Raw genomic sequence first — 16,100 nt, forward strand, 5'->3', positions numbered from 1 at the left:
TAATTGTGAAGCAGTGACCAGCGGTTCTAAACCCAGCCAGCAGAAACATTAAATTTGCATCTACCCTGTCAAGCCCCATAAGAATTTTGTACATTTTGATGAGATTGCTTCTCAATTCTTTAAACCCAAGACAATATAGACCTGCACCCAATCCTCACCATCCTATTCCAGGGATCAATCTGAACCTTCACTTCACTCTCTCTATAGCAAATATACCCTTACTTAAGGATGGAGACCAGACTTGCACACGATATTCTAAAGTAGTCTCACTTGAGCTCTATAGGAGCTCTTGAGAGGAGCAAAACACCTCTACTTTTACTCTCAATTCCTCTTGCAATAATGGCTAACATACCATTTGCTTTCCTAATTGCTTGATGACCGTGCACAATAACTTACAGTGAGTCATGTTCAAAGACACACGGGTCCCTTTGAACACCAACACCTTTCAATCTCTCACCACTTATAAAATACTCCTACTTTCTATCTTTTCCCCCAAAGTACATGACGTCATGTTATTCATATCATTTTCCGTCAGCCTCTTTGCATCCACCTGTCAGCCCGAACTGCAACCCAACATTGAGTCATAGAGTTGTAATAGGCCCTTTGGCCCCACACATCTATGCTGACCACCTATACAAATCCCACTTGCCTGCATTAATTCTATACCTTGCTCATTCAAGTACCTGTCCAGATGCCTCTTAAATATTGTAACTGTTCCAGCCTCCACCACCTACTCTGGCAGCTCATTCCAAATACCAACCACTCTTCGTATGAAAGATTTAACCCTCAGACACCCAGTGAATTTGGATATACTACATTTTATCCACATATCCAAATCATTGATACATAGATTGTGAATGGATTATGGCCTCAGCACCAATTTCTGTGGCACCTCCCTGGTCACAGCATTGCAACCAACAATGAACCCATTCTCTGTTTTCTGTCTACATTTGATCAACAGCAGTCATTAAAAATACTAATACTCCCTAGTCCAGAGCATCCAGTAGTCACCATAAGTAAATTAATTGTTTACCAGCCCAAATGACAAAAGCTTACTTCAATTGCAGCTATCCACGAGTTGATATGGAGCATTAGAACCAGAGCACATTCTGAAATCTGGATTAAATAAAAAGCCTTCACATCAACACGTCACACTGCGGCTTTTGCATCAGGACAGTCAGGGATTAAGATAAACCATAATGAAAATCAAATGAGAATTCTTAATGCCCTCCTTCACTGGGGTAACACTAATGTTAGCAAAAGCTTAGAACAGACAGATGGGGACTTCAGGAGTTAGCTCAAGCATTGCAATGAACAAAACCTCACAAGAAACAAATTAATCCAAAACTTCACAGGTAAAATGTGCAATTCTACCCATTCCTCTTAAAATACGTTATACTGTTCCTTTCTTATTGGTTGAAACATGCTCTCAGCCGTGCCTGCCCTTCTGGTGACTTGTAAGATTTCAGTATTTCTCCTCTTTTCCCTCTCCCATTCCTGTTAGCTTTTTTTTGTGTCAGAAATAAACTCTATTGAAAACACGTGGCAAGATATAGTGAGGCACAGTCCTGTTCACTAGATTTCCCTTTGATCACTTTCTCCTCTGGCTACTGAAAGCACAGATGAGGGACAAGAAGTGCAAGCAGTGAGTCTCTGTGCTTGGTGTTCATTTTCAGTGAGCGGGAGCCGGGATTTGGAACAAGAGGAGGGAGTTTTCAAAAGCAGCGAGTCTCTGTGCTCGGTGTTCTTTTTTAAAGAGGCACGCTTGCATATTGTTAGTAAGAATTGGTTAATCAGCTAATCGGCAGCAACCAATAAAAAGATGCTAGGGTTAAGCGGAGTGGCCATGTTTGGAGCGGTTCAGTGTCACGAGTGGGGGACTGAGGTTTTGGCTCAAGAGGCTTCGGTGAGAAGAGGCTGAGTGAGTGACCTTGGTGAGCGGAGTAAGAACAGCTGTTTAAAAAAAAGGTTTCAGTAAGAAGGCACAGGCAAGATCTTTATTTTGTCGTATGTAAACCCTTAGTCTTCGATTCAGTGCGGGGAGGATGGCAGTTAGGGCAGTGGAATGCTCCTCCTGTAAGATGTGGGATGTCAGGGAACCTCAGTCTCCCTGATGACTACATCTGCAGGAAGTGCACCCAGCTGCAGCTCCTGACTGACCAGGGTAAGGAAATGGAGTTGGAGTTGGATGTACTCAGGACCATCTGGGAAGCTGAAAACCTCATAGATGAGGTTACGCCCAGGGTACAGGCTTCAGATAGATGGGTAACCACCAAGAGAAGTAAGGGGAGTAAGCAGTCAGTGCAGGGTTCCCTTGTGGCCATACCCCTAAGCAACAAGTGTATCCCTTTGGATACTGCTGGTGGGGGGTGGGGGGGGGGGAGGTGGTGGGAATGACCTCTCAGGGCACAGCAGCCAGGCCAGTGGCACTGTGGCTGGCTCTGCAGGGAAGGGTAAAGTCAGGCATGTGCCAGTCAGGGCAGGAATAGGATGGTAGAACAGGGACAGAATTTGTTAGGTGCATCCAGGAGGGTTTCTTAAATCAATATGTAGATAGTCCAACGAGAGGAGGGGCCTGGTGTTGGGTAACGAGCCTGGCCAGGTGACCGACCTTTCAGTGGGAGAACAGTTAGGGAACAGTGACCACAACTCAAGTCTTAAGATAGCTATAAATAAGGATACGTATGGGCCTTGCGAGAGAGTATTAAATTGGAGGAGAGCAAATTACGGGAGCATTCAGCAGGAACTAGGGACGGTTAATTGGGAACAGCTATTTTTAGGCAAATCCACATCTGACATGTGGACGGTGTTTAAGGACCAACTGCACAGAGTACAGGACAGGTGTGTTCCAGCGAGAAGGAAGGACAAGGATGGCAAGGTAAGAGAACGTTGGATGTCGAGAGAGGTGATGAATTTAGTCAAGAAGGAAAAGGAAAAATATGTACAGCTCAGGAAGCTAGGATCAAACAGGGCACAAGCATTATCAAGAAGCCAGAAAGGAACTCAAGAAGGGAATTAGGAAAGCCAGGTGGGGCCATGAAAAGTCCTTGGCAAGTAGGATTAAAGAGAATCCCAAGGCATTTTATACATACATCAAGAGCAAGAGGATAACTAGGGAGAGGATAGGACCACTCAAGGATAAAGGAGGGAACATGTGCTTGGAAGCAGAGGATGTGGGTGAGGTCCTTAATGAGTACTTTGCATCAGTATTTACCAAGGAGAAGGACATGGAGGATGGGGAGATCAGTGTGGAACGTGCTAATATGCTGGGGCATTTTGAGATAAAGGAGGAGGTAGTGTTGGGTCTCTTAAAGAGCATTAAGGTGGATAAGTACCCAGGATTTGATGGGGACCCCAGGTTATTGAGAGAGGCAAGAGATGAGATTGCTGGGGCCTTGACCAATATCTTCGTGTCCTCTCTAGCCACAGATGAGGTCCCAGAGGACTGGCGAGTAGCTAATGTTGTTCCATTATTCAAGAAGGGAACCAGGGAGAATCCTGGTAACTATAGACCGGTGAGTTTCACGTCAATGGTAGGGAAGTTACTGGAGAGGATCCTTTGGGATAGGATTTATGAGCATTTGGAAAACTGCTAATTAAGGACAGTCATCATGGCTTTGTGCAGGGCAAGTCGTGTCTTACTAACTTGATCGAGTTTTTTGAGGAAGTGATGAGGGTAATTGATGAAGGTAGAGCTGTGGATGTTGTCATATGCCTTACTAAAATCCACGTGGACAAGGTCCCTCATGGGAGGCTCATCCAGAAGATTAAGATGCATAGGACCCACAGTGAATTGGCCGTAGAACTGGCTTGCCCGTAGAAGACAGAGGGTAGTGGTCGAGGGGCCTTATTCCAGCTGGAGGTCTGTGACTAGTGGTGTTCCTCAGGGACCTGTACTGGGACCTCTGCTGTTTGTGATGTATATAAATGACCTGGATGAAAATGTACACCGGTGGGTTAGTAAATTTGCAGATGATACGAAGATTGGTGGTGTTGTGGATAGCGTAGAAGACTGGCAAAAGATACAGCAGGATATAGATCAGTTGTCAAATTAACAAATCCTTTCAAGAATTTTATTCTTCTTTATACCAATCAGAATCCCCTGAGGATCCTACTTTAATACATGAATTTTTAAGAGATTTGAAGATTCCCCAATTATCTTTAAATGAACACTCTACATTAGATGCTCCCATTTCAGAGGAAGAAATAAAGAAAGTAATATTTTCAATGAATTCGGGAAAAGCACCTGGCCCTGACGGATATACAGCTGAATTTTTTAAATCCTTTTCTGATATTCTTGTTCCCTGGTTAGCCAAAATTTTTAAAGATGCCCTATCAGTGGGTAAACTACCACAATCTTTCTATGAAGCAACTATTTCCTTAATTCTTAAAAAGGATAAAGATCCCACTGATTGTGCATCTTATAGACCTATTTCTTTATTAAATGTAGATTCAAAAATATTTTCCAAAATATTGGCCTTTAGATTGGAAAAGGTTCTTCCACAAATTATGTCTGAAGACCAGACAGGATTTATTCAGAATCGTTATCTACATATTAACATTAGGAGATTAATGAACATTATACATACCCCTTCATCCCAAATTCCAGAATGTGTTGTTTCACTAGATGCTGAAAAGGCGTTTGACAGAGTCGAATGAGAATATCTATTCAGTGCACTTCAAAAATTCAATTTTAGTCCTAAATTTATATCTGCGATTAAAATGATTTATTATGCACCTATGGCTTCAATACTTACTAATAATCAAAGATCTCCTTTGTTTAGGCTTTTTCGAGGTACTAGACAAGGCTGCCCATGAAGTCCTTGATATTGCTTTAGAACCTTTGGCTATTGCACTTCGGGATTCTTCAAATATATGTGGTATTACTCGTGGACAGAAGATTCATGAGATAGCTCTTTACGCAGATGACCTGTTACTTTATATTTCTAATCTGGAGGAATCTATCCCCGCAGTACTATCACTATTAGATCAGTTTAGTGTTTTTTCTGGCTATAGATTAAATTTTAATAAGAGTGAACTTTTTCTATCAAATATGCAAATCCCAATTTATAGCCAATTACCTTTTAGATTGGTAACTGATTATTTTATGTATTTAGGTGTTAAAATTACTAAGAGACATAAGGACTTATTTAAAGCTAATCTACTGCCTTTAATTGACCATGTTAAACAATTATTTACTAAATGGTCCCCACTGTCTCTATCACTGGTAGGCCGAATTAATGTGGTTAAGATGAACATTTTACCAAAATTTTTATATTTATTTCAAGCGATTCCAACTTTTGTTCTGAAATCTTTTTTTGACACTATTGATTCTAAAATTCTTTCATATATTTGGCAGAATAAAAACCCAAGGTTAAGTAAGAAATATTTACAAAAACTAAAAAAGGATGGTGGTATGGCCTTGCCTAACTTTAGATTATATTATTCGGCAATCAATATTAGATATTTAATTTTTTGGATACAAGATTCAGATGTAATTCAATGCCCCAAATGTGTACACCTTGAGTCCCAATCAGTACTTGAATTTTCATTAGTTTCTATTCTAGGAGCTCCACTCCCTTTTGCACTTACCAAATTAAGTAAACATATGATTAACCCAATTGTTAAACATACAATACGAATATGGTTTCAATTTCGTAAATTTTTTGGATTGAATAAATTTAATCTATCAAGTCCGATTCAATCTAATTTTTTCTTTCATCCATCCAGAGTTGACTCAGCTTCTTCCATACGGAAAAGGAAGGGAATCGTATGTTTTCGTGATTTATTCATTGATAACTGTTTTTCATCTTTTGAACAATTGTCTAAAAAATACAATTTGCCTAGATCACACTTTTTCGATATTTGCAAATTAGAAATTTTTTAAAAGCTACTATACCCTCTTTTCCCACACCTTACAAAACTGAAATTACGGAAAAAAATTTTGGTTTTAATCCTTGTCAGAAGGGCTTGATAGCAATAATTTATGATTTAATTATGAAAATTCATTCAGAACCACTGGACAAAATCAAGAATGAATGGGAAAGTGAACTCCAGACATCTGTACCTACAGAGACTTGGAAGAAAATTCTTCATTTAGTTAATACATCTTCAATGTGTGCCAGACATTCTTTGATACAGTTTAAGGTAGTTCACAGGACCCATATGTCAAAAGATAAGCTAGCTCATTTTTATCAACATATAAATCTTATATGTGACAGATGTAAATTGAATGTGGCTTCTTTGACACATATGTTTTGGTCCTGTCCTCTTTTGGAAAAATATTGGAAAGATATTCTTAACATTATCTCAAATGTATTGAAGATTGATTTACAACCTCATCCTATCACTGCAATTTTTGGTTTACCACGGATAAAATCTGGCCATCTATCTGCCTCCGCTAACCGTATGATTGCCTTTGTTACATTAATGGCTAAATGATCCATTTTGCTTAGATGGAAGGATCCAATACCCCCCTACTACTTTTCAGTGGTTCTCTCAAACTATATCATGTTTAAACTTGGAAAAAATTAGGAGTGGTACTGTTGATCCTTCGCTTAAATTTGAGGAAGTTTGGAGTCCATTTATTCAATATTTTCACATGATATAGATCCCCTTATAATAACCTTTCCATTTAGAGGAACGGAGTTGACGACATAATATTGCTCTGTTTCTATTGAGAAATTTTAGTCCAGTTTTTTTTTCTGTTTTTTTTAAATTTTTTCTTTAGCTTAATTTGGTTTGATATACTGTTTATAATTTTTCTTATTGTTTTGGGGATTTTTTTTTCTTTCTTTTATATTTTACAATAAATCTTTTTCTTTTATATTATATTCATTCACTGACAGATCGTTGGATCTACAGATTTTTTTAATACTTAATTGTTCTTTATGATTATCCATGTCATGATTGTTCTCCTGATCTCTTTGTATTACATGTATAAACATTGATATATTAATCTGTATTAATTTGAAAACTAATAAAAAGATTGAAAAAGATCAGTTGCAGATATGGGCGGAGAAATGGCAGATGGAGTTCAATCTGGCCAAATGTGAAGCGTTGCACCTTGGGAGATCAAATGTAAAGAGACAGTGCACTGTTAACGGTAAGACCCTTAACAGTGTTGATGAGCAGGGGGATCTTGGGGTCCAAGTTCATAGCTCCCTGAAAGTGGCTACACAGGTGGATAGGGTGGTAAAGAAGGCATACGGCATGCTTGCCTTCATTAGTCCAGGCATTGAGTTCAAGAGTCAGGAAGTTATGCTGCAGCTTTATAAAAGTTTAGTTAGGCCACATCTGGAGTATTGCATTCATTTCTGGTCACCCCATTACAGGAAGGATGTTGATGCTTTGGAGAGGGTGCAGAAGAGGTTTACCAAGATGCTGCCTGGATTAGAGGGCATGTGCTACGAGGACAGGTTGGACAAACTTCTTTTTCAATCTTTTTATTAGTTTTCAAATTAATACAGATTAATATATCAATGTTTATACATGTAATACAAAGAGATCAGGAGAACAATCATGACATGGATAATCATAAAGAACAACAAAGTATTAAAAAAATCTGTAGATCCAACGATCTGTCAGTGAATGAATATAATATAAAAGAAAAAGATTTATTATAAAATATAAAAGAAAGAAAAAAAAAATCCCCAAAACAATAAGAAAAATTATAAACAGTATATCAAACCAAATTAAGCTAAAAAAAAATTCAAAACAAAACAGAAAAAAAAACTGGACTAAAATTTCTCAATAGAAACAGAGCAATATTATGTCGTCAACTCCATTCCTCTAAATGGAAAGGTTATTATAAGGGGATCTATATCATGTGAAAATATTGAATAAATGGACTCCAAACTTCCTCAAATTTAAGCGAAGGATCAACAGCACCACTCCTAATTTTTTCCAAGTTTAAACATGATATAGTTTGAGAGAACCACTGAAAAGTAGTAGGGGGTATTGGATCCTTCCATCTAAGCAAAATGGATCATTTAGCCATTAATGTAACAAAGGCAATCATACAGTTAGCAGAGAGGTTGGACAAACTTGGGTTGTTCTCTCTGGAGCGGCGGAGGCTGAGGGGAGATCTGATAGAGGTTTATAAGATTATGAGAGGCATAGATAGAGTAGACAGCCAGTATCTTTTCCCCAGGGTTGAAATGTCTAATACCAGAGGGCATTCATGTAAGATGACAGGGGGTAAATTCAAAGGAGATGTGCGGGGCAAGTTCTTTTCTACACAGAGTGGTGGGTGCCTGGAATGCGCTGTTTGGGGTGGTGGTGAAAGCAAGTACATTGGGGGCGTTCAAGAAGCTCCTAGATAGGCACAAGAATGTAAGGGAAATGGTGGGATACGGACATTGTGCAGGCAGAAGGGATTAGTTTAGTTGGGCATTTTATTACTAATGTCATTGGTTTGGCACAACATTGTGGGCTGAAGGGCCTGTTCCTGTGCTGTACTGTTCTGTGTTCTAAATTCACTTGATGAAACATGGGTGGAGTTTTACTTCTGCTGCCTTCATTCTCCATTGTTCCAGCCTTAATTCTAATGAGTGCAATAATCCTGGTCTCTCTTTCCAAAACCTCACATCATCTTCACTGCTGCAGCTGCCCAGGAAGCTCAACTTTCTCCTCCAGCTTGACCCTTTTCATCTACTTATCATGAACGTCAGGGATAGAATCTTTCCCGTATTTGAGGTAACTTTTTCATTTTGGGAAGCTGGGTAGTTCTTCTTGGAACAGAGAAGGTTAAGGTGAGATTTGACAGGGACATGCAAAATTGTGAATGGATCTGGGTACTTACCCATATTAAATAAATGTGATAGAACAGGAAATTATAGACTAGACCATTATTGGTGGTAGGAATAATAATGGAATCCCTACTTGGGCCTATACTCTCCTGAGTTTAGAAGAGAGAGTTGATTTAATTGAAACACAAAATGCTTACAAGGCTTGACGAGATGGATGTGGAGCTGATGTTTCCCATGGTTTGGGTATCTAAAACCAGGACTCACAGTCTCTAAATAAGGGTTCAACCACTCAGGACTGAGATGAGAAGATATTTTGTCACCCAAAGGGTCGTGAAACTTGGAATTCTCTCCAAGAGGGCTATGCAGGTTCAGTCACTGAGTAAAGTCAAGAAAGAGACCAATGGATTTTTAGATAAAGAGAATTAAGGAATATGGAGTTGATGCAGGAACATGGTGCTGACGTAAAAGATCAGCTGTGATCTTATTGAATGGCAGAGCAGGGGTCAAATGGCCTTCCCCTAAAAGGAGAGAATAGTAGAATGTCCAGAAATGAAAAATGTAATAATCAGCAGTCATAGGTTTCAAAGGGGAAAATCGTGCTTCACCAATTTCACTGAAATTTTGGAAAAGACCGAGATCAATAGAAAATAGTCATCTATTAATCTAACAAAAACTTTTTTACCCAAGGAGTGGCAAGAATGTGGAATTCCAAGGAACCAGAGGAGAGTCAAGGAAACATTTGTTATCATCCCAAATGCATTTCCTGAAAGCATTGTGGAACACCGAAAAGGAAACTGGATAAATGCAGGAGTCTGGAGAGGGAGTGCGGTGTCAGTAGTTGTGTGCACAGTGTTAACTATATAAATTCCTATGTCATCTACTGTAACATAAACCATTCCCATATTCTGCCTGAACATGCTATGGAAGAGCACCAAGTTACTGGTGGGTAGAACAGTGCAGCTGTCCATGATTATTAATCCCGATCTGAGAAAGTGAAATACAAATTACACGTGGTGTCTCTGCATCTGCTAATTCACTAAAAATTTGCCAACACATGTCAACAAATAAACAACTAAACACTCATAAATGGCTTCGCTGTTGGAGAACCAGAGCACTAAAAACGTCAACCAAAGGTCCATTACAAGACCAACTGGCTACAGAGCAGAATACATTCCATGTTGGTCCCAAGAGTGCAACACCATCCAAATTTTGGCTACAGCAACAGCACTCCTGAATTTTCCAGATGAAGACAGGTTGACGTGATAGCAAAAAAGCGGTAGAAAACCTGGACTTTGCTCCACTGGCTTGTAGCTGCCTCAGACCTGTCATGCGAAGCATCAAAGCATCAAACCTCCCAGCAATGCAAAGACAACCAGCACGACCAAAAGCAGAGTGGAAAGGATGCTACAGCTCTCTCTGCAAAAAATCCTGCTCCCCACACCAGTCTCATAGTAGCCTTCATCACTGAAGAGGTAAACACAACATTGATAAGCCTGTTGGGGTCTGCCATTTACCCAGAAATATTCTAGAACTTGGATCCTAAAGCAAAGATCTGCCTTGCCAAATTTGTCCCTAAGGTCCTCGATACATGAATAATCCTCAAGTACGGAGTCACTTCAAAGTTATCACTATCCTAAACCTTGGAAAACCACCCAATGATCCCCAAAAGTCACCATCCAATGGCCCTTTTGTCCACAACCTGCAAGTTGTATGAGAAGCTCATTCTCAAATGTATAAAAATAGCCTCAGAAGCCACTCTTCCAAATGAGCAGGTAAGCATCAAAGGGAGAATGTTGCCCTGAGCAGATGACTGCTTTCAGATGTAAACTGGAGCTGCCTTCAGGGATTTATCTTTGGCAGTGACACTGCCTGGCAAGAAAACATACTGCTGAAATTTTCCAGAGTCATCCAGTGCATCAAGACCCTAAGGATTATCAGCACCAGGTCAAAACATGCAGGTTCCAAGTTCATCTTAACAAAACTTGCCAAATTCAATAACGGGCTGCCACAGGGACTGTGCTCATACTCACCCTTTTCAACACCATCATGGTGGATGTGCCTTGCACTAACTCCCAGAGGTTCTTGGATGCTGAGGACACTGCAATGCTGACGACAGCAAAATGTTAACAAGTGACTTGCAATGACTGGAATGCTATTTCAGGAACTAGCGCCTCCAGCCAATCCAAGTGAGAAAGTTACATCAGCGTTCCACCTGACCATCAAAAACACAGGAAGGAACTTTGACTCCCTTTGTGGAAGGCAGCTGACTTTCTGAGCCTCACTCAAAATGCCTGGGTCATCCTGGATAAATCTCTCACATTTAATTAAAACTGGCCAAAAGGTTGAACCATGCAGTAAGTGCCTAGGACAATGATAACTGAAAGAATGATTCATGAAAATTGTTAAGAGTCAGCAGAAACACGTTAGCACGTCAGTAATTGTATTAGCCTTAATAATACTTCTGCAGCTGCTAAGAAGTTTATCTACTGCATGATGGACATAGGGCCTCAGGTTTTGGACAAGGTGGGGGAAGGGTGATGGGATGAAGTGCAGATGGAAGGTCAGGGGCCCAGCTCTGTCCACCAGCTTCCAATCAAGGCTCATACATGCTTAATAGACACCAAACAGAGCAGCTGAGGGTGAACTGCTTCCACAGGACACTCAGCACCACCAGACATTGAGATCTTCAGGAAAAGGAGGATATTTGTCAAAAAAATGTTCCAGTAGTCAACTTAATCTTAAATAAGATTTAACACCATTATAAGATTATTGCACCATAACCTTTAGCTCCTATGGACATATTTTATTTCTAATATACTGTAGAAGGCATCAATAAAAAACACATCTTTCTCTCACCACTGTACTCTGTTCAAACTGACAACCAAGGATCAAAGCTTATGCAATAACCCAGCCCATGGATATCCTGGTATCTATGAACTATAACATCCCAGTTTTCCCAATTGCACATTCTGGATCTGGGCCACATTGCTAAATCAGTGAATTACTTCTGGACCTGGGCTTCTATAACTTGGCCCTTCCCTGTAGCAACCACCATTGCTCATCAAAGTGCAGTGTTACTAATGTTCTCTATCTATGCCCCAGTCTCTACTGATGATGTGATCACCCAGAAGTAACCCAGTGCTCTGTTTCCTGATCACACTGCTTCATCCAGCTCAGAAATCTTGACAGAAAGAGGATGCGAACCCCTTGCCTCCCAATTCTAGCTCCTGGCACAGCCAATGTGACAAATCACCACTGTAAGTGATATTATTTGTCAAGACAGAGCCACTCATTTGACAATGGCTCTGCTACAACACCATTGTCTGACGTGGCCCACTGTTTCAATATTGATAGGGAAATCTCCACAGCCATGCAAACAGACCTTAGCATTACATTGCCATAATATGAATAACAGAAGACAAGTTCACATCTTAGAAGGTTGTTTGAACGTCTTGATTTGATTATATCTTTGCAATTCAATTGGGCATCAGCTGACTCACATCTATGCCACTTGATCTTGTGGTTCAGTCTCCATTGCCAACATTACCAACTTCAACGTCTCATAGTTAATTTATCTAAGTTTTTAATAGAAACTTAATCTGGGATAATTTACTCTGCCCCAACCTATGGTTATAAATCAAAATGGAAATATTGCAGATGCTGGAAATCTGAAAATAAAAAAAAGAAAACATTCGTAGTGCTTCATTATGTGAGCCTAAGCAGCCTATTCCTTACGGAGGGTTCCACAGTTCCTGGTGGAAGGTCCATTTCTTCCCGGACCCACAAATGGTTGCATGATCCAGGAGGGATATCTGGATTCCTTTGCTTTAAGGAATGATATCGAGGCCATGTGTGGTCTCCATGAACACACCAGTAGCCAATTCAAAGGTGATTTCCATGGCTGAGTGCAAGAGTTGGGACGTCATATTACAACTATACAAGATGGTGCTGAGACTGCACCTGGAGTATTGTGTGCAGTTCTGGTGCCATGCTGTCGGAAGGATGTGATTAAGCTAGAGAGGGTGCAGAAAAGATTCCCAAGGATGTTGCCAGGACTGGAGGGCTTGAATTATAAGGAGAGGTTGGATAAGCTGGGACTGTTTTCCCTGGAATGAAGGAGACTGAGGGGTGACCTTATAGAAGTTTTTAGAATCATGAGGGGCATAGATAAGGTGAACGGTTACAGTCTTTTCCCCAGGGTAGGGGAGTCCAAAACTAGACGGCACAGGATTAAGGTGAGAGGGGAAAAATTTAGAGAGGGCCTGAAGGGTAAGTTTTTTTACACAGATGGTTTGAGGTGTGTGGAACGAGCTGCCAGAGGAAGTGGCAGAGGTGGGTACAATTATAATGTTTAAAAGACACTTGGACAGGTACACGGATAGGAAAGGTTTAGAGGGATATAGGCCAAACGTGGGCAAATGGGACTGGCTCAGGAAGGCACCTAGGTTGGTTTGGACAAGTTGGGCCGAAGGGCCTGTTTCCGTGCTGTATTACTCTAAGACTGGAATTCTCCACTGTTACAGTGTTTTGACTCCACAATCAAGTGAAGCTTTGTCACCACCTCTTACTTTAGTGCAGGCATTTCCCCTCAATTAGAGAATGACAAATGAAGAAAAGTTGCAAGCAACCAGGTAAAAATGTTTGTCCATCTCCTTCTTAAGGGACACAGGGCTTTAATATTCAGCCATTCACTCACCCCACCACCGACACACAGTAGCAGCAGTTTGTACCATCTACAGGATGCACTGCAGCAACTCACCAAGACTCCTTTGACAGCACCTTCCAAACCCACCACCTCTACCAGCTAGAAGGACAAGGGCAGCAAAAGCACAGGGAACACCACCCCCTGGAAGTTGCCCTCCAAGCCACACACCATCCTGACTTGGAAATATAATCGCCGTTCCTTCACCGTCACTGGGTCAAAGTCCTGGAACTCCCTTCCCTACCAGCATTATGGGTGTACCCACACCTCAAGAACTGCAGAGGTTCAAGAAGGCAGCTCATCACCACCTTCTCAAGGGCTACTGGGGATGGGCAATTAAATGCTGGCTCAGCCTGCGAAGCCCACGTCCCCTGAATGAATAAAAAAAATATATGAAGTGTGTTTGATGTAGGTTGTGCGAATTTTTGCAGGGCTTTTGAATGAGTCTCATATGATAAGCAAATCAAAATTGTAAAAGCCATGGGATCCAGGGGAGAATGGAAAATTGGTTCAGTGCCTAAAAGCGGAAGGCTGATGATGATCTTTGGAACCTTCCACAGAGGGTAATGAATCTCTGGAATTCCCGACCCAGAGGGTTGTGCAGGCTGGATCTTTGGAAGAGGAAGTAGATCAATTTTTAAAAGATTGGGGAATTGAGGTTTATGGGGAACTGGCACAAAAGAAATGAGGCAGATCAGCTGTGATCATATTGAACAGTGGGACAGGCTTAAGGGGGCAAGTGGCCCGCTCCTGCTCCTATTGTCTTGTGTTCTTATGAAATACTTGTGGATTAGGTAGCATCAATGGAGGAAGAAAAAGAGTTACTCTTTTAGATCAACAACTTGCAACAGAACCGAAAGATTGACAACATGAAACATTATCTCGATTTCTCTCTCTCTGTAATACTGTCTGGTACGTTGAGTCTTTGCAACATTTTTTGTTTCTGTAAAGTTATATGTTTCATCCTCACAAGACGTAGGGTGAGAGACTCGGATGTTAGAGAGAAAATACATACAAAGAAATTATCACACACACACACACAGACAAACACACACACAGACAAACACACACACACAAAATCAGTCTCATATAGACAGTGGAATACACAGCTTCAAACACATACACACATAGTCAGATTCACACGTGTAGCTCAATACATACAGACATGCACACAGTCAGATTCAGAGATACACACACAGATTCAAACATAGTCAGATTCACATGTGCAGTTCAAATACATACAGACATGCATGCGCACAGATTCAGGTACATGCACACAGTCAGATTCAGACAGAGAGATATATACACAGATTTACACACACACATGGATATGTCCACAGTAAGATTCACAAAGACATGCGCACACACACACATATATCAGATTGACACAGAGTCAGATCCACACACATAGTCAGATACACACAGTCACTCACACACACACAGTCAGAACCACACACACAGAGTTAGATCCACACACAGAGTTCCACACACACATACACGTGTCAGAACCACACAGTCAGATCCACACACACAGTTCCACACACACATACACGTGTCAGATCCACACAGTCAGATCCACACACACACACACACACACACACACAGAGTCAGATCCACACACACAGTCAGATCCACACACTCAGTCACTCACAGTCACTCACGCAGTCAGATCCACACACATACAAACACAGAGTCAAATACACACACACACACAGAGTCAGATCCACACAAACACACAGTCAGATACACACACACACAGTCAGATCCACACACAGTCAGAGCCACACACAGTCAGAGCCACACACACACACAGAGTCAGATCCACACACACACACACACACAGTCAGATCCACACACACACACACACACACAGTCAGAGCCACACACACACACACACACAGTCAGATCCACACACACACACACAGTCAGATCCACACACACACACACAGTCAGATCCACACACACACACACACACACACACAGTCAGATACACACACACACACACACACACACAGAGTCAGATCCACACACACACACAGTCAGATCCACACACACACAGTCACACACACACACACACAGAGTCAGATCCACTCACACACACACACACACACACACACAGAGAGTCAGACGCGCGGTGCTATTGTCATCAATGAATCGGGCAGTGGGCTCCAATGCTTGCGGCGGGCTCTAGGACCGCTCGCTCTGCCGAGCCATCACTGGGCTACAAATGATCACTAACCTGTTTAATCCAGAGCCGGGAGCGAATGGGAGCCCGTCGGGTGGGCGGACGGGGCGTCGCGGTCTCGGTGCCGCCTGATCGCTCCGATTACCGGTGTGTTTCCCCTTCGGCTCGGGGGTGAGGAGACAGGAGGCGGCTCAATAGCCCTTGCACCCTGCGGACTACAAGCCCCAGCATCCCCCGCGCCACCCGGAACCGGGCAACACCGCACTCACGCATGGCGCCTCATGGGAAATGTAGTTTCGATCGCAACTCGCGAACAATAACGGGGCTGATTGTGTAAAGAACGAAATATCCGCCAACCAACGGTTGCCGCACTTCAGAGTCTATGCTAGGGCGTTATTCCCGCTCAGTACATAAAAGTAACCCAGAAATGTGATTTAAATTTGAAACATCCGTTATTTTTGAA

The 16,100-nt window shown here is 41.6% G+C and overlaps 1 protein-coding gene across 1 annotated transcript in view; it reads right to left on the reverse strand.

The window, feature by feature from the left end:
- The window catches only part of capn15 (calpain 15), a 265,928-nt gene extending 250,106 nt beyond the window's left edge, over positions 1-15,822 (reverse strand). Inside the window, exon 1 of the mRNA XM_052022107.1 lies at positions 15,692-15,822. The gene's annotated coding sequence lies outside the window, so the exon portion shown is untranslated. The remainder of the gene's footprint in view (positions 1-15,691) is intronic.
- Between the last annotated feature and the right edge of the window lie 278 nt (positions 15,823-16,100).

The sequence above is a fragment of the Pristis pectinata genome, chromosome 8 (assembly GCF_009764475.1).
Source record: "Pristis pectinata isolate sPriPec2 chromosome 8, sPriPec2.1.pri, whole genome shotgun sequence".
In the NCBI taxonomy this organism is placed as follows: domain Eukaryota; kingdom Metazoa; phylum Chordata; class Chondrichthyes; order Rhinopristiformes; family Pristidae; genus Pristis; species Pristis pectinata.